This window comes from Dendropsophus ebraccatus, chromosome 4 (assembly GCF_027789765.1).
Source record: "Dendropsophus ebraccatus isolate aDenEbr1 chromosome 4, aDenEbr1.pat, whole genome shotgun sequence".
In the NCBI taxonomy this organism is placed as follows: domain Eukaryota; kingdom Metazoa; phylum Chordata; class Amphibia; order Anura; family Hylidae; genus Dendropsophus; species Dendropsophus ebraccatus.
The window spans coordinates 104,361,247-104,381,786 of record NC_091457.1 but is presented as its reverse complement, the minus strand read 5'-3'; positions in this window follow the sequence as shown (position 1 = coordinate 104,381,786).

Sequence of the window (20,540 nt, the reverse complement as noted above, 5' to 3'; positions counted from 1 at the left end):
TATCTATCTATCTATCTATCTATCTATCTATCATCTATCTATCTATCTATCTATCTATCTATCTATCTATCTCCTCTCTCTCTCTCTCTCTCTCTCTCTCTCTCTCTCTCTATCTCCTGATGCCCTGTGCTGCTATTCCCTTTGATCACCTCACTGAAGGAAGGAGCCAATTAATAGCACAAAAAAAATGTGAAAGTTTCTCCTCGTTATATTGCGCCCCCCTGCCTCAGTGGCTCTCTGCAGCCGCACACTCCGCCTACCCCTCATTCCATATGTAGCGGTATATCTCTCTCCTACGTTCTGTGTAACATGGAAGTCTTCGGGGTGGAATACTCGGCTGTCTCTGTGATCATTCCTCTCCCTCCATCATTGTGCCTGTTCTATAGCCAAAGCAGGTGGAGAGACTGACAGGTTGGAGATTCCCTTGAAGACAATGGCAGCATAATGAATTCTCCCATCTCACTGTGTATCCTAAGAACTTCTGGAAATCAACAGAGACGAAATGATTCATTTCCCTCCAGACCTGACCCTGCAACTTGTCACTCCTACATCTGGAGCTCCTTGTCATCTGTGATAGTGATGTGGAAGCCTCTCATCAGCCTATTGTGTGTAATTACTGGCAGATCCTCCGATCACCAGGATGTCACCAGGATGCTATTGTCTGACAGCAGCAGCAGAGATCACACCAGGATGCTATTGTCTGACAGCAGAAGCAGAGATCACACTGCAAGTATCAGGAACATGGGGATCCCTGTCTGTCAGATCATGTGCTGGGGGTGATGAACTGTGGAGGGGTCAGCACTGAGCTGTGGAGGGATCAGCACTGGGGGGACTGGAACTGGATGCAGATCAGCACTGGGGGGACTGGAGCTGGATGCAGATCAGCACTGGGGGGACTGGAGCTGGGTGCAGATCAGCACTGGGGGGACTGGAGCTGGGTGCAGATCAGCACTGGGGGGACTGGAGCTGGGTGCAGATCAGCACTGGGAGGACTGGAGCTGGGTGCAGATCAGCACTGGGGGGACTGGAACTGGATGCAGATCAGCACTGGGGGGACTGGAACTGGATGCAGATCAGCACTGGGGGGACTGGAACTGGATGCAGATCAGCACTGGGGGGACTGGAGCTGGGTGCAGATCAGCACTGGGGGGACTGGAGCTGGGTGCAGATCAGCACTGGGGGGACTGGAGCTGGGTGCAGATCAGCACTGGGGGGACTGGAGCTGGATGCAGATCAGCACTGGGGGGACTGGAGCTGGATGCAGATAAGCACTGGGGGGACTGGAGCTGGGTGCAGATCAGCACTGGGGGGACTGGAGCTGGGTGCAGATCAGCACTGGGGGGACTGGAGCTGGGTGCAGATCAGCACTGGGGGGACTGGAGCTGGATGCAGATCAGCACTGGGGGGACTGGAGCTGGGTGCAGATCAGCACTGGGGGGACTGGAGCTGGGTGCAGATCAGCACTGGGGGGACTGGAGCTGGGTGCAGATCAGCACTGGGGGGACTGGAGCTGGGTGCAGATCAGCACTGGGGGGACTGGAGCTGGGTGCAGATCAGCACTGGGGGGACTGGAGCTGGGTGCAGATCAGCACTGGGGGGACTGGAGCTGGGTGCAGATCAGCACTGGGGGGACTGGAGCTGGGTGCAGATCAGCACTGGGGGGACTAGAGCTGGGTGCAGATCAGCAGCAGCTCTTGCAGCTTCCCGCCTCATCTGCTGGATCCTTTGTGACTTTTCCCCATATAAACCATAGATAAACAAGCTCAATGCTCAGATCATTGTCTAGGGTAGGGGGGCTGAAATCACAGAGTAGCCATGGAAACCAGATCCTGGGAGCAGCATGCAGGGAGGGGGTATCTTCTGTAATCTAGGATGAAAGCAGGGGTGGGAAAAGATTCCAGTGCCTCTAATAGATACGGCATAAGACACCTGTGCGCACTAATACCCAGGAATACATCATCTGCAGACAGTGACAACCAGGCTGGGAAAGTGCAGGCTAAGATAGATTGGGATCTATTAATACCAAGCTTCTGTGGAGGAGTGGAACTACAAGTCTAAGCATGCCATAAACACACCAAATACTGGTAGTACTATTGCAGCTGTATACTGATGTGCCCATTGTAAGAATGATGGAGACATTTCCAGGTTTCTACTAGGTTTCCATCCCTCCAGATCAGGATGTTTCTCAGCATCAGCTGCCAGTCTCATTATTCCCCATAACTTACATGAACCCTTTAAGAAAAGTCTACAAGACTCTTAAGTAACTAGTCAGGTAGAAGCTGCAATTAGTGATAAACAGATGGAGACCCCCTCCTTTTCTCACATTAGACATCATAAAGCAAAAACTCTGTTGGAAGCACAAAGACCTTACTACAGCGACAAGCAACTTCTACATGAAGAGAAAAATAGAGCAACCCAACCAGATGTGCTGTATCCCACAGAGAGCTGGAGTCCTGTGCCCACACTAATGCTCCTCTATGAGAGAGACAGATGGCAGCCAGCAGTATAGAGGCTGTGGCTTTCAGAGATTCTAGGGTACATACACAGTCATCTGTGGGGTACATGCAGTATACACTCAGGAGATAGCCCTGCACATGTATGCTGTGTAGAATGTGCGGTCAATAGATTTGGGGGGGATTTGCACAGTAGTAGATTATGGTGTGTTCAGTAGATTAAGGGGTGTATGCACTGTGTGATCAATAGATGTTGGGGTGCAAGCTCTATGTGCCTTCACTACATTAAGGGATTACTGCACTGTTTTCTCAGTAGATAATGGGGTGTATGCACAGTGTGATCAGTAGATTTTGGGGTGCAAGCAGTACATTGGGGTGTATGTATTGTTTTCTCACTAGTTTGAGAGTTGTATGTATTTACTATATATATTTACTTATTGAGGTGTAAGTGCATTTTGGGTTTTTTGCACCTTGTGGTGTGTTAACTTGTCAAATGTCATCATCCCTGAATCCCCCCAGAGCTGCTGCTCTCTGTCTATAGTATCACTGAGCCTACATCTCACCCCCACATATTGCACTTATATGACCCAATAATCTGTGCTTACCTTACAAGCCCAGTCTATGTGGACACATACAGACCATGCCATCCCTATACTGTAAGGTATATTCTGTGTCCTAATGCTCAAAAGTCGCACAACACCCATATTCTATTACTAACAGGCACGCACCTTGTCTGTTCTACATGTCTCCATATATATCACCTAAACTTCCCATCATTACTCTGTATTGTCCGGATTCCTGCCCACTTGGACCACGCTCCCTCTGGCAGCACAAACCTGTGAACTGTCCCCAGTCATCTCCATTCTGTAACTTTTCCTCTGTACATAAAAGATTCCAGCAGGTCTCTGAGACTGTGGCATCTGCACCTCTGTGACTCCCCCACCATTCAGATTTACCTAATTCCTCTGTCCAAGGTGCTGATCTCTGGGCTCTTACTCTGTCCAAGGTGCTGATCTCTGGGCTCTTCTCTGTCCAAGGTGCTGATCTCTGAGCTCTTCCACTGTCCAAATTTCTGATATCTGGGCTCTTCCTCTGTCCAAGGTGCTGATCTCTCGTCTGTCTGTACAACCTGCTTATCTCTCCGTCTGCCCGATGTGCTGATCTCCCGGCTGTCTGTACAACGTGCAGATCTCTCGTCTTCCTCTGTTCAGGGTGCTGATCTCTAGTCTCTGCCTCTGTTCAGGGTGCTGATCTCTAGTCTCTGCCTCTGTTCAGGGTGCTGATCTCTAGTCTCTGCCTCTGTCCAGGGTGCTGATCTCTAGTCTCTGCCTCTGTCCAGGGTGCTGATCTCTAGTCTCTGCCTCTGTCCAGGGTGCTGATCTCTAGTCTCTGCCTCTGTCCAGGGTGCTGATCTCTAGTCTCTGCCTCTGTCCAGGGTGCTGATCTCTAGTCTCTGCCTCTGTTCAGGGTGCTGATCTCTAGTCTCTGCCTCTGTCCAGGGTGCTGATCTCTAGTCTCTGCCTCTGTCCAGGGTGCTGATCTCTAGTCTCTGCCTCTGTCCAGGGTGCTGATCTCTAGTCTCTCTGTCTGTCCAAGGTGCGGATCTCCCGCCTCTCTCTCTCTTTCTCTGACCTCTCTTCTGCCGATGTCTGATGTGCTGAACTCCAGGCTTCTGTTCTGGCTTCTAGTAGTGGAGCAGAATGATAATTCAGAGAGGGGGTCCTATCTCATTAAGGAATCTGTTCCCGTGGGAAGGGGGCAGCAGAGAGGTTTTCACAGCAAATCATCATGTGGAGAGGGGAGACTTTATGAGAGGAGAATCAGGGAGGAGGAGTGGTCCTGAGCTTCTGTGCTGGACATTACACATATAGATATAATGTCACTTATACCTGGGTCTACTGACTATTATATAACAGACTGCTGGGGAATAGAAACTTGGCAGAGTCTGGACAGGTCTCACAGGAGAACAGCTACAATCAGATGAGTTGTGAAGATATTAGGAGTAGATATGACTGCAGTGTGTATACTCATGAGTGGATATGACAGTAGTGTGTGTATACTGAGGCATCCTTATGACTGTAGTGTATATATTAAATGGTGGATATGAACGTAGTAAATACTGAGGACTGGATATGATTATAGTGTGTATGATGCTATGACTGCATAGAGTACAATATGCATTGGATATGAGCAGTGTATACTAATAAGTGGATATGGATGCAGTCTATGTTGCTGAATGGAAGTGACTGTAGTATATATTGATATGTGAATATGACTTTAGTTTACATAGGGATGAATAGATATTATTTCAGTGCATAGCTTCAGTGTATACTAATGATTAAACATGACTTTAATCTGTATTCTAATAAGTGAATATGACTTGATCCATAATGATAAGAGACTGTAGAGAATACACTAATAGATATTAGGTTGGTGTGTGTATGTGCTGTGTACTTGGTAGGATTTTGGGTCTAATGTTCGCAGAAACTGTAGAAAATATTTTCGATCCCCTTCTCCTCTCGAGCTCAGGCACTGATCAATATCTCTTGGTTTCTATGTTAAATTTCTTCCTCCGCCCCCGGCTCCCTCCTGATATATATCCCAGTGCGGATTAACACATCATATCACTATCTGATTACCTGTATCCATCAGCTCATCTATCTATCTATCTCCTTCATATCTATCTATATATCTATCTATCTATCTATCTATCTATCTATCGCATATCTATCTATCTATCTATCTATCTCCTTCATATCTATCTACAGTATCTATCTATCTATCTATCTATCTATCTATTGCATATCTATCTATCTATCTATCTATCTATCTCCTTCATATCTATCTATCTATCTATCTATCGCATATCTATCTATCTATCTATCTATCTCCTTCATATCTATCTACAGTATCTATCTATCTATCTATCTATTGCATATCTATCTATCTATCTATCTATCTATCTATCTATCTATCTATCTATCTATCTCCTTCATATCTATCTACAGTATCTATCTATCTATCTATCTATCTATCTATCTATCTATCTATTGCATATCTATCTATCTATCTATCTATCTATCTATCTCCTTCATACCTATCTATCTATCTATCTATCTCCTTCATATCTATCTATCTATCTATCTATCTATTGCATATCTATCTATTGTATATCTATCTACAGTATCTATCTATCTATCTATCTATCTATCTATCTATCTATTGCATATCTAAATATCTATCTCCTTCATATCTATCTATTGTATATCTATCTACAGTATCTATCTATGTATCTATCTATCTATCTATCTATTGCATATTTATCTATCTCCTTCATATCTATCTATTGTATATCTATCTACAGTATCTATCTATCTATCTATCTATCTATCTATCTATCTATTGCATATCTATCTATCTATCTATCTATCTATCTGAAAACTTAGTGACAACCCCCCCCCCAAAAAAAAAACAGTGAAGGATTGTTGTGATTGTAATGCAAGATCCAACAGAACTCCCTGTGCATTAAGATATATGCAAAGGTAATATTTTTATTTTTTTACCCCCTAGGACCTATCCACTCTATTTTTATTGTGGAAGAAGCAAGATGTATGAAGCAGGAGGCGTACCCACTCTATGTGTACAGTGTCAGCTGTATACTACAACTAACATGATGATTCAACACCCATGATCAGATGTAACTCCAATGCAAAATTGTTACATGGTCACCTTGCTGCCCATAAAAGGTTGAATAACATATGGAACCAATAGGAACCAAGCTATATGTCATCCTGCAAAAGACAGAAAAGTTAATTGAACTAAAAGGACAATACAAAAAATTCCTGTCCTTCTCCCTTTACCCAATGTGTCTCTGTTTGTCTTGGTCTGTCTTTTTGTCTTTCCCCATCTACGCCTACTACATATACTTGCCTAGTACTATATACCATTAGATGGAACTCTCATTCTATCATAATAATATATTTGTCCACCCACATATCTTGGATCGCGTATAACATATACTGACGTTGGTGTAAATATGCCAATGTCTTCCTATATTGCTTTAACTGTGTCATGTTTTTCCATTTAGTTATATCCTTAATAAACTCAGACCACATACATTGTGCAGTTTCTGCTTTTATTTTCACTCCATCTCATGAAATAATTTTATAGATCACTACAATATATGGTATAAAAAGGTGCCCTTAAAAATAGAACTTAACCTGCAAAAGTAAGCCCTCATACGACTATGCTGATAGAAAAGTAAAAACATTTATGGATCTTAGAAAGAGGGGATGAAAAGCAAAAACATTTGACTGACTGCTGCACGCAAGGGTTACATTGCATTACTGCTTTACTATGCCGGTAGATTTAGTACACAGCTTCATCAAATAGTGTGAGAGCACCTGCCATGACAGTGTGACGTCCTCAGATAGGTCCCTATATAACAGTGCATATCTATCTATCTATCTATCTATCTATCTATCTATCTATCTATCTATCTATCTATCTATCTCACATCTATTTCCTTGTTTATTAATCTATATCCTATTATATCTATCTTATTTATTTTGTATCTATCATTGTATCTATCTTATAACTAGCTATCTTTGTATCTACATCTCTATCTATAATCTAAGATCTATCTATCTATATATCTGTCTGTCTAGATAGTAGCAAGAATCTGTAGCCCACCGGCATAAAATGAATGGGGGTTTATTCTATCAATAAGGTGCAGGATACAACATTTCAATTCTTGCACCTTACATTGGGGATTCTTTGCCAAAGGACTTTCTCTGCTAAACACCCACCTCGTTGTCTGTATGTGCGGCTGTTATCCTATGTATGTATGTATGTATGTATGTATGTATGTATGTATCTATCTATCTATCTATCTATCTATCTCCTATAAAATAAAAAAATCTTTATTGACAGGTCCAAGTAACACATTAGCATTGCCAAAGCATGTGGAAAATATCGGGTTAAGGAAATGGGATTCATCCGAGGCCGGTGTACAGGGGTTCATGATGTATCACAATGGGGGGGATACATTCAGAGTCGGTGTATAGGAGTCCATGACATATTACACTTCCCTTAGTCTATGGCAGGCGCTGATATATTGTGTGGCTAAGTCCACTGGGATGTCTTTTTCTGCCAGCAGGATGGGCATTTTCTCTTCTTCTTCCATGCTGGTGAAGCCTGCTAACTATTTTGAGCAGTGTAGCAGGAAGTGGGCCTCATCCTCCACGGCCTCCTGGTTGCACTGCTGGCACAGTCTGTGCTCCCTGGGGATGTAGCTCTGTCAGTGACACCCAGATTTGATGGCCAGGCTGTGGGCGGTCAGCCTGTAGCGCTCACAGATCTGTCGGTCTCTGGGGTTGGGAAGCTCCTCCACATATGGGGCCAGTCTATACTCCCTCTGCAGGCTCTGGCACACTGCCAGCTTCTGGGATGCTCTGACCTCCATTTTTGGATGCATTCTTCTTGTCTCTTGTTTGCGTTCCTGATCCCGGCTTTTGTGAGGTGGTATGGGGTGATTGTCTGGTTGAGCTGGGTTCCAGTAGGTATGTTTTGGGGCTCTGCTTTGCCTGGGGTCCTTGGTGTAGCAAGGCTTTATGGTGATAGGAACCTTCACTACTACCATGTAGATGGCCCCAAAATGACAGTGCCCTCTTCTGGATTGTGAGGTGTAGGGGGAATCTGCCCAGCTCTGCTCTACAGGCACAGTTAGAGGTGCTTTGATGGACCTGGAGGAGGTTCATTCAGAATTCCAGATGGAATATTTCTGTTGGGCTGGAATCCCATCTTGACCAGTTGGGGTATGTGTGAGGACCCCAGACTTCACTACCATACAGGATGATTGGTGCAATGATGGAGTCGAAGATTTTAAGTCAAATTTTCACAGGTGGCTTGTGGTGGTTGAATCTTCCTCTGAAGGTTTTGCAGGCTTTGTCTCTCAGCATCTCCAGCTGATTTGAAGCTCCCAGTCTGTTCTATTCTCAGGCCCAGGTAGCTGTAGCTGCTGGTGGCTGTAAGGGTGGTTGTGTAGTGTAAAGGTGGGGAACCCGGCTGACTTTGTTTTCCTTCTCTGAAACATCACTGTATTGGTCTTTTTTAGTATACAATGTAGAAACGAAGTGGCACTCACCAATGTGCTGATAAAAAACAAACTTTATTCCATGCGTTAACATTGGAGCATGGACCCTGACAAGACAAGGCTACAACCGTTTTGTTGTTTTTTAATCAGCACATTGGTGAGTGCCACTTCGTTTCTACATTGTATATTACGATTGGACTGTTCCCTGTGAAACAGAGCAACAACAATAGCTGTATGTCGGTCCGGTAGCAGTGAACAATCTTCAGGTGCAAGGACTTTGCAGGTGTGATTCCCCTGTTAGTGCCGAGACTATTCTTTCTATATGTGTGGACTTTTTGGTCTTTTTTAGGTTGATGGGTAGAGCCCATGTGGTAATGAGCTTCTCCAGAATGGCTAGCTGTTCTTGGAGACCTTTTCTCAGTTGGTGATAGGAGGAGAAGATCATCCACATACAGAAGGAACTTCGTCTAGGTGTCATGGAGGGTGAGACCTGGTGTTGGGGAGGACTCCAGAGCTGCTGCTAGCTCATTGATGTAAATGATGAAGATGTTGGGCTAAGGCAGCAGCCCTGCCTTATTCCTCGACTCTGCTGGAAATAAGCCGTTCCCTTCCCATTTACCTTCAGGCTATGTTCAAACTACGTGAACATCCGGATCTTTCCAGGTGATCTTTCCGGCCGCGGAGCTCTGACAGCGGTCGCCGCTGCGACCCGGCCCGCCATGAGGGGGGGCCCGCGAGGCCCCCCCTTGCCACTGCACTCTCTTGTGACCGCAAGCATAATTTTGCTTGCGGTCACAAGAGTTCTATGTTCCCCGACTGATGCGCGGCTGCCGGGGGTGTCCCGTCCTATCCCGGCACCGCGGCGAATCAGTAAGCTCCCTATGCCGGCTGGGGCCCTGACTTCCGGCACAGGAAGCGCACATCAGAGACGCTTCCTGTGCCGAAAGTCCCAGCCCCGGCGTACAGGGAGTTCACTGATGCGTGGCGCTGCCGGGGATAGGACGGGACACCCCCGGCAGCCGCGCATCAGTCGGGGACCGGACCAGGAGGCGAGAGGTTCTACGTGGGAACGGATGGCAGGTGAGTTTTTTTTTTTTTTTTGTTATCTGCTGTGCACAGGGGGAGGAGAGGAGGGGGGTAATCTATAAGAAAGGAGGAGAGGGAAGCCATCTATAATGGGGGGAGGGAGAGGGAAGCCATCTATAATGGGGGGAGGGGGAAGCCATCTATAATGGGGGGGAGGGGGAGGGAAGCCATCTATAATGGGGGGAGGGAGAGGGAAGCCATCTATAATGGGGGGAGGGAGAGGGAAGCCATCTATAATGGGGGGAGGGGGAGGGAAGCCATCTATAACGGGGGAGGGAGAGGGAAGCCATCTATAATGGGGGAGAGGGAAGCCATCTATAATGGGGGGGGAGAGGGAGGCCATCTATAATGGGGGGAGGGAGAGGGAAGCCATCTATAATGGGGGAGAGGGAAGCCATCTATAATGGGGGGGGGATGGAAGCCATCTATAATGGGGGGGGAAGCCATCTATAATGGGGGGAGGGAGAGGGAAGCCATCTATAATAGGGGGAAAGAGAGGGAAGCCATCTATAATGGGGGGAGGGAGAGGGAAGCCATCTATAATGGGGGAGAGGGAAGCCATCTATAATGGGGGAGAGGGAAGCCATCTATAATGGGGGGAGGGAGAGGGAAGCCATCTATAATGGGGGGGAGAGGGAAGCCATCTATAATGGGGGGGGGAGAGGGAAGCCATCTATAATGGGGGGGAGAGGGAAGCCATCTATAATGGGGGGGGGGGGAAGCCATCTATAATGGGGGGAGGGAGAGGGAAGCCATCTATAATGGGGGGAGGGAGAGGGAAGCCATCTATAATGGGGGGGGAGGGAAGCCATCTATAATGGGGGGAGGGAGAGGGAAGCCATCTATAATGGGAGGGGGGAAGCCATCTATAATGGGGGGAGGGAGAGGGAAGCCATCTATAATGGGGGGAGGGAGAGGGAAGCCATCTATAATAGGGGGAGGGAGAGGGAAGCCATCTATAATGGGGGAGAGGGAAGCCATCTATAATGGGGGAGGGGGGGAGAGGGAGGCCATCTATAATGGGGGAGGGGGGGAGAGGGAAGCCATCTATAATGGGGGAGGGGGGGAGAGGGAAGTCATCTATAAGAAGGGGGAGAGGGGAGAGGGAAGCCATCTATAATGGGGGGAGGGAGAGGGAAGCCATCTATAATGGGGGGGGGAAGAGGGAAGCCCTCTATAAGAAGGGGGAGAGGGGAGAGAGAAGCCATCTATAATGGGGGGAGGGAGAGGGAAGCCCTCTATAAGAAGGGGGAGAGGGAAGCCATCTATAATGGGGGGAGGGAGAGGGAAGCCATCTATAAGAAGGGGGAGAGGGAAGCCATCTATAATGGGGGAGGGAGAGGGAAGCCATCTATAATGGGGGAGGGGGGAGAGGGAAGCCATCTATAATGGGGGGGGGGAGAGGGAAGCCATCTATAAGAAGTGGGAGAGGGAAGCCATCTATAATGGGGGGAGGGAGAGGGAAGCCATCTATAATGGGGGAGAGGGAAGCCATCTATAATGGGGGAGGGGGGAGAGGGAAGCCATCTATAATGGGGGAGAGGGGAGAGGGAAGCCATCTATAATGGGGGGAGGGAGAGGGAAGCCATCTATAATGGGGGAGAGGGAAGCCATCTATAATGGGGGGAGAGGGAAGCCATCTAAGAAGAGGGGAGAGGGAAGCCATCTATAAGGGAGGGGGAGGGAGAGGGAAGTCATCTATAAGGGAGGGGGGGGGAGGGAAGCCATCTATGGGGGAGTGGGGGGCCATCTGTAAGCAGGGGGGAAAGGGAGCCATCTATAAGGAGGGGGGAGAGGGGAGCCATCTATAAGGGGGTATAAGTAAGGGGGGAGATGGCCTATAAGGAGGCTACACAGAGGGGGGCATATACTATAAGGGGGATCACATAGTGTCAGCTTACCCACTAAATGAGGGCATATAGGGACCAATACAGATGTGCAGTTAGTAGAGAGATAAGGATGGTGCCTAATGGAGTGAGGAGCCTAATATGTCTGTCTGGCAGATTCTGTGGATTTGTGGCTCGGAGAAGTTCTCATAACGGCCCAGGACGGATGGAGGAGAAAATTAAAACGACTCTGATCAGAGAAGACGCCCCTTGTGAGTCACCTGATATAACTGCACTATAATGTATATGGTGTACAGAGCCTGTGTAGGGCTGGGTCAGCCTCTATATGACTGGATGAGGTGATAGTGATCTGTGTACAGTGGATTATTCAGTAGCAGCAGTGGTGTTAGTCAGTATGTGGTGGTAATATTTGTTACTTTTATCTGGTACTGTGTTTTATTGGTCTCAGTATGGATTTGGTCAGTAACAATATGGTGGTGATGGTAGTGGATGTGGTGTAGCGGTAATATTTCCTTCCTATATACTGGTAATATTGGTCTCAGTGTACAGGATTTGGTCAATAACAGTATGGCGGTAATATGTATGGTGATAAAATGTTCTCTTCCTATAGGCTGGTGTTATTGGTAATATCGGTCTTGGTCGTGATAAGGGGGGGGGCCCAAGTTGACCTCTCGCATCAGGGCCCAGGAGACATTAGTTACGCCCCTGGGCTGAAGAATGATAAGGGAGGTACTGGTATGCTGATGAGGGGCAAAAGGATGAGAGGGGTACTACTATGATGATGGAAGGGCAGGAGGATGAAGGGGGAAGGAGGATGATAGAGGGGTAGAAATATGATGGAAGGGCAGGAGGATTAAGGGGAAAGAAGGATGATAGAGGGGTAGTAATATGATGGAGGGGCAGGAGGATGAAGGGGGTAGTAGTATGATGGGGTAGGAGGATTATGGATGGGTAGTAATATGATGGAGGGGCAGGAGGATAAAGCGGGTAGTAGTATGATGGGGTAGGAGGATTATGGATGGGTAGTAATATGATGGAGGGGCAGGAGGATGAAGCGGGTAGTAGTATGATGCGGTAGGAGGATGATGGATGGGTAGTAATATGATGGAGGGGCAGGAGGATGAAGGGGTAGTAGTATGGGGTAGGAGGATGATGGATGGGTAGTAATATGATGAAGGAGCAGGAGGATGAGAGGGGTAGTAGTATGATAATGGAGGAGCAGGAGGATGGAGGAGTAGTAGTATGATGATGGATGATATCGTCAGTAACAGTGTGATGGTATGTTTAAAGGTACAGTATGGTGATAATATATATATATATATATATATATATATATATATATATATATATATATATTAGTTCTGTTCTGGGGTCACTTCCACACACTGAGCCCCCACATAACTCTGTACAGCTGCAAGCACTACAACTCCCAGCATCTACTGATAGTCTGCATCCCTCAGCATATGCTGGGAGTTGTAGTAAATAAGAGCTGCCACTGTAGAGACATATAGTGCTGGACCTTGAGGGCTGATGGTTGTAACAGATTACGGCCACCAGAAGCTTCTGCACAACAATCAATTATTAAAGGTTTGTTCTGTCTGAAACTACAGCTCCCAACATACCCTTCATTAAAGCTTCATGAGTGTAGGGTATTCTGAGAGTTATAGTTCGAAAGAAAACATATCAGGGAGTTGTCGCAGATCCAGATGAATCCAGGATAGGGCCGGGTCAGTATGTCGCTTTTTACCGATTCTTCTTTGGTGGGCCCCAAGGATCATTTCCTCCGGTGGGCCCTAGGTATCCCAGTCCGACACTGCCCGCATCAGAGCTTCCCATAGCACACAGTGAAGCAAGCGGCCGGAGTCGCTCGCTTCACTGTGTGAACTGACAAGTCTTTCTGCGGCCGGAATTCACTGAATTGCGGCCGCAGAAAACTGACCTGTCAGTTTTTTCTGGTGCCGCATGGGATCCCGGCCGGAGCGTATACGATGTGTGTACGCTCCGGCCAGGATCCCATTGCACATAAGGCTATGTTCAACTCCTCAAAACTACGGCCGCAGTTCTGCAGCGAGAACTACGGCCGTAGTTTTACGTAGTGTGAACATAGCCTCACACAGCATTGGTTTCCGGTGTTGGAGCTTTTGACTACATCATCGGTCTTTCCCCCTGTTCCGCTCTCCAGCAATTTTAGAAGCAATCCTGGGTGCCGCATTGAATTGAAAGCCTTTTTGAAGTCCCAAAACAGGCGTATATCTTTCCTTTCTTTGTTTTGTGGACATGGTACTGGATGAGACGGTGCAGGGTGTAGACATGGTCTGTGGTGCGGTGGTTTGTTATGAACCCTGCTTAGCTTTTGCTGAGGACATTGTGCTGAGTGAGGAAGCAGAGGATTCTCTGGTTCAGAATGTTATTGAAGAGTTTTCCCAGGTTGCTGCTGACACATACCCCTCAGCAGTTGGCTGGGTCATACCTGTCTCCGCTCTTGTGTATTGGGGTTATGAGCCCTTTGTTCCAGGCACAAGGGAAGTAGCCAGAGCTCAGCACAGTGCTGGCCGCTTGTATTGCTGGTGAGCTGTACCTATCTACCTACAATGTGCATTTACTAATTAACAGGAATGTACCATCAGGTATTTTTTTTCCTTTAAATTACCCGGTCAGTGACAATGCGGGGATCCCGGTGGCGCAGTCCTTTTTTTAAAAAATGCTGTCTGGTTCATGTGCTCAGTGTCTTTCTTTTCCCATGCACCGGCCCGGCTCTATGCACTGGAGGTATTCCTAGTGCCCCCCAGTGTAACAATATCTCCTCCCCTCTGTAACGCACCTTTATTGATTCTAATGGAGGGGTGTCACAGAGTTTTTTCTGCTGAGGTAACTTTGCTAGCAGAGGTGCAGTGACCCTTCATCAGCTTTGGGCCTTATACGCAATAGAGTTTGTAAAATGAGCCCCCTTGATCATTTTGGCAGTGAGATGCTTCACCATAGCCCCTCTGTCAGGTCTTTAGCACCTTTGTAGCTGACATTTACTTCTTACAACTATGGTATGTAATGATCTTGAGGTTCTACACTGCTTACAAACTGTGCAGTTTCAGAAATACTGCCACCCTTGGTCCAAAAGGCAATAATCATTATTTTGGGAAGCAGACAGCCTATCACACACCTTATATACCCACCATGCCTGCTCACATTACTTCCTCGCTGCTGAAGTTGAAAATAAGAAGTGGTCACAATTATGTTGCCTATCTATCTATCTATCTATCTATCTATCTATCTATCTATCTATCTATCATTTTATCTATTATCTATCCATCATTATCTATCAATCTATCTATCTATCTATCTATCTATCCCATCTATCTCATATCTATCTTCTATCTATCTATCTATCTATCTATCTATCTATCTATCTATCATCTCATATCTATCTATCTCCTATCTATCTCCTATCTATCTCCTATCTATCTATCTATCTATCTATCATCTCATATCTATCTATCTCCTATCTATCTATCTATCTATCTATCTATCTATCTATCTATCTATCTATCTATTATCTATCTATCTCCTATCTATCTCCTATCTATCTCCTATCTATCTATCTATCTATCTATCTATCTATCTATCTATCTATCTCCTATCTATCTCCTATCTATCTATCTATCTATCTATCTATCTATCTATCTATCTATCATCTCATATCTATCTATCTATCTATCTATCTATCTATCTATCCCATCTATTTCATATCTATCTTCTATCTATCTATCTATCTCCTATCTATCTATCTATCTATCTATCTATCCCATCTATCTCATATCTATCTTCTATCTATCTATCTCCTATCTATCTATCTATCTATCTATCTATCTATCTATCTATTTCTCTCTCTGCTGTCACCTCTTAGTGCTCCTTCCTCTTTTTCTGTTATCTCTGTCCACCATTCTCTATCCCCCTATCCATCAGTCACATGAGGCAGTGGTTGTCTCCTCCTGTCCCTGGCTGTCACAGTTCTGGGTGTCCTCATCTCTCAGCTCTTGTTATAGCTGCTCCCTGTAAAAAGTGTTAATGAATTAGGGAATAGCTGTGGCCCATTGCTGAAGGGTGTTGCAGAAACGAGTCCAGGTACAGGCTGCAACGTGTCTTTGTCATATGGGGAATAGATGTGGTTGGATCTATGTTGTCATGTGGAAGGCCCTGCCGTGGCATCAAGTCTACAGTCATCACATGTTCATGACTGGAATAATATAAGGAGCTTCTGTAAAGGAGAAGTCCGGCGAAAATGTTTATTAAACTACTGTATTGTCCCCCAAAAGTTATACAAATCACCAATATACAAATTACGAGAAATGCACATAAAATGCTTTTTTCCCTGCACTTACTACTGCATCAAGGCTTCACTTCCTGGATAACATGGTGATGTCACTTCCTGGATAACATGGTGATGTCACGACCCGACTCCCAGAGCTGTGTGGGCTGTGGCTGCTGGAGAGGATGATGGCAGGGGGATGCTCAGTGTCTCCCCAGTGCCCTGTGTCCCTCAGTGTCCCCCTGCCATTATCCTCTCCAGCAGCCACAGCCCGCACAGCTCTGGGAGTTGGGTTGTGACATCACCATTTTATCCAGGAAGTGAAGCCTTAATGCAGTAGTAAGTGCAGGGAAAAAAGCACTTTATGTGCATTTCCCATAATAAGTGTATATTGGGGATTTGTATAACTTTTGGGGGACAAAACAATACTTTAATAAACATTTTCACCGGACAAATCTGTTTTAGTAAATGACAATCCTGTAACATTATGCTGTCCCTCTGTTACTCTTCCTGGAAATAATAAAGAAATTGACAAATAGGTTTTTACTATTTGTAATAAAAAGTGTGTGTCTTTACATAGCCTGACATTGTCCAATCACCCCTGAATGGGGACACATCCTATATAAAGAGGAATGGTTACACCCAGGTGGCAATTTAGTACAATGCAAACTTCTAAGGAAGGAATAATGGGCAATACAATTGTCTATTGTTATTATGTAATGGTTGCTGTGATCTCAAACCACTTTCCTTCATCTATATTATGAAAGTAAATGTCTGTCTGTCTGTTTGTCCTCTATAGGCATCATAATTCTTTAACTGATTAACTCAAATTTGGCACAAAGGAACATTTATATAATCAGATGAATGTGAAGGTCCCCATCAGTGTTACAATACAGGAGACCAAAGATCAAGAGCTAAACTTAAAGGAGAAGTCCAGCTATTTTAAAAATTTTCCATCTGGCAGGGGCAGGAGGGAACATAAACTATCATAACTTATATCTCCCCATGCCTCTCCAGCACTGGATGGCTGCTCCGGAACCCCCCATCCGGACCTGGTTGATGGACTGTCCATTAAGCCAGTCACTTACTGGGGCGGGACACGGCTGCAGTCAATGATTGGTTGACTGCACAATCTATCAGCCGGGACAAACATTTTCCGTGATGTCATCAGAACTCAGTGGAAAATGCCTTCTGGCAGGGGTCCTGGGGCCTGTGAATTGGCGTTTTACGGGCAGGGGAAGAGGTAAATAATGATTGTTTGATATGTCCCCCCTGCCCCTGCCAGTTGTGGAATTTTTCAACTGGCCGGACTTCTCCTTTAACTTTTACTTAATAATAGATTAAACAAGTACGGCAACTGAAACATACATTTAACACTTAAACATAGTGTCCCATATACAATATCTTTCCCTGTATAGGGGAATAATTCCCACCGAAAACTGATAACAGGTAAGGGCACCTTGCAAAGGCAGTGTATCAGTAACCTCTTCTCTCTCCATAGGCCATTCATAGTAGTGTGCAGTAAATCGTCCCCCAGCACAGAGCTTTCCGTGTACTTTCATCAGCACTTTGTCATGACATAGCAGGAAGTAGTACATGCTCTGATAGGCCCGACAAGTAGGAGAATGCATAACTGTGTAAACTACTGGCAAACAGAGCAGTTTTGCTCCACACAATAGTTGTGAACAATGTAGGGACTCCTAGGGGATCAATGACGGTAATGATTGTACCAAAATCCCCTTGTCATTACTCGGAAGGGATAATCTAACAACTCCTTGCAATTTTTTTATATACTTTTGAAATGACAGGTACACTTTAAAGCCTACTACTGATTAATGTGAACTTCATGAAGGTAGCTCTGGACTGTAACTCTGGATCAGTAGCGGAATATTATTATTTATTAATATTTATTATTTATTTATAAAGCGCCCTTAATTCCAGAGCGCTATACAATAGATAGGCAACAGGCAGGAACAAAACAAGATCAGAAAACATTACATGAAGGCAAAAGACAGACTGGTACATGGGGGAATAGGACCCTGCCCGCGAGGGCTTACAATCTATAGGGTATAGGGAGAGAAACAGGAGGTAAAGTGCAGCCATTCAAGTGTGATGCAGAGTTATTGTATGTTGTAGCCTAGTTTGAAGAGATGGGTTTTCAGGTTGCTTTTGAAAGACTTGATGGTGGATGAGAGACGGATGTGTCAGGGTAGCGAGTTCCAGAGTATGGGGGAGGCTCGAGCAAAGTCTTGGAGGCGGCTGTGCGAGGTACGAACAAGGGGGGAGCGCAGACAGAGGTCGCTGGAGGATCGAAGGTTGCATGAGGGATGGTAGCGGGATATCAGGTCAGAGATGTACGGAGGGGACAGTTTGTGGATTGCCTTGTATGTCATGGTCAACAATTTAAAGTGAATACGTTGGGCAATGGGGAGCCAGTGGAGAGATTGGCAAAGGGGAGAGGCAGAGGCAAAGCAAGGGGAAAGGTTGATTAGTCGGGCGGCAGAGTTAAGGATAGACTAGAGGGGATCAAGGGAGTTAGCTGGAAGGCCAGAGAGGAGGATGTTACAGTAGTCCAAGCGGGAGATAATGAGAGCATGTACCAATAGTTTGGTGGAGTCAGGGGTGAGGAAAGAGCGGATTCTGGAAATGTTTTTGAGGTGAAAGCGGCAGGAGGTGGTCAGAGCCTGAATATGTGGTTTAAAGGACAGGACAGAGTCAAAGGTGACCCCAAGGCAGCGGACTTGGGGGACAGGGGATAGAGTGAAGCCATTGATAGTGATTGACAGATTAGAAGGCGGGGTGGAGCGAGATGGGGGAAAGATGATAAGTTCTGTTTTGTCCATGTTGAGTTTTAGAAAGCGGGAGGAGAAAAAGGAGGATATGGCCGATAGACACTCTGGAATCCTGGATAGCAAAGAGGTGACATCCGGACCAAAGAGGTAGATCTGAGTGTCATCGGCATAAAGATGGTACCTGAAGCCATGGGATTCTATGATATGTCCCAGGCCAGAGGTGTAGATGGAGAAGAGAAGAGGCCCGAGTACAGAGCCTTGTGGAACACCAACAGTAAGGGGACGAGAAGAGGAGGTGGTGTGGGAGTGGGAGACGCTAAAAGTGCGGTTGGAGAGGTAAGAGGAGATCCAGGAAAGAGCTAGGCTAGTGACACCAAGGGATGAGAGGATTTGTAAGAGGAGAAGATGGTCAACTGTGTCGAAGGCAGAAGATAGGTCAAGTAGAAGGAGCACAGAGTAGTGGCGTGAGGTTTTGGCAGTCAGCGGGTCATTAGCCACTTTGGTGAGGGCAGTTTCTGTGGAGTGGTGGGGGCGGAAGCCAGATTGCAGGGAGTCAAAAAGCGAGTTGGATGAAAAATGTGAGGAAAGTTCATGGTAGACATGTTGTTCCAGGAGTTTGGAGGCAAAGGGGAGAAGAGTGATGGGGCGGTAGCTGGATAAGGAGGTAGGGTCAAGGGATGGCTTTTTGAGGATGAGTGTGATGGTTGCATGTTTGTATAGAGATGGGAAGACGCCAGAAATTAGTGATAGATTGAAGAGATGGGTAAGTGCTGGGACAAGTGCTGAGGAGAGGTTGGGGATAAGGTGGGATGGAATTGGGTCAAGTGTGCAGGTGGTGAGGCGCGCTGTGGAGAGTAGTTTGGAGAGATGTTCTTCTGTGATGGTGGAGAGGTGAGTTAGTGGGGACGGGCAGTAGACAGGCATTAGGGGGGGCTGAGGGGAATGTGAGGTGAAGCTTACTCTGATGTCATCGATTTTCTGCTTGAAGAATGTGGCGAAGTCCTCAGAAGAGATGAGAGATGTGGGGGGTGGCAGTGGGGGGCGGAGAAGAGAGTTGAAGGTGTTAAACAGTTGCCTAGGGTTGTGAGATAAGGAAGATATGAGGGAAGAAAAGTAGTCCTCTTTAGCAGAGGTAAGGGCAGATTTGAACTCAAGGAATGCTCTCCTGTATGTTTGGAAGTGTTCCTCAGAGTCGGTCTTCTTCCAGCGCTGTGTCAGTGTCGTTCAGAGAGTGTATGGTGGAGAGAGGCAGAAGGGAGTAAGAGAGTGTTTGAATGTTGAGGTTTCTGAGGTTCCTGCGAGGGTGGCCAAGTTTCTGGACTGGGGGGGGCAGATGAAGAGAGGAGAAATGAGAAAGTTAGGAGGATGTGGTCAGAGATGTGGAGAGATGTGCTGGTGAGGTCAAATATGTGGCAGAGGCGGGAGAAGATGAGGTCCAGTGTGTGGCCCTTTTTGTGAGTGGCCATAGAGGACCACTGTGTAAGGCCAAAGGAGGAGGCTAGTGATAGGAGTTTAGAGGCGGGTGATTTGGTCGCGTCGATGGGGATGTTGAAGTTGCCCATGATGATGGTGGGAATATCTGTTGAAAGGAAATGCAACAGCCAAGTGTTGAACTGGTCAAGGAAGGTGGTTGCGGAGCCTGGTGGTCGGTAGATGACGGCCACTTGGAGGTTAGAGGGGGAATAGATACGGAATGAGTGTACTTCAAAGGAGGTGAGGGTGAGAGCAGGGAGAGGAGGGATTGGGGTTAAGGAGCAGTTGCCAGGGCGAGGGGTGTGAGTAAACTGGAGCCCACTGTAGGAAAGTGCAGCAGGGGAAGCAGTGTCAGTAGGGGACAGCCATGTTTCAGTTATGCCTAGGAAGAAGAGGTTGTGGTAAAGAAAGAGATCATGTATGAATGTAGGTTTATTGCAGACAGAGCGTGCATTCCAGAGTGCAGCAGAGAAAGGGACAGGGGGAGGGGGG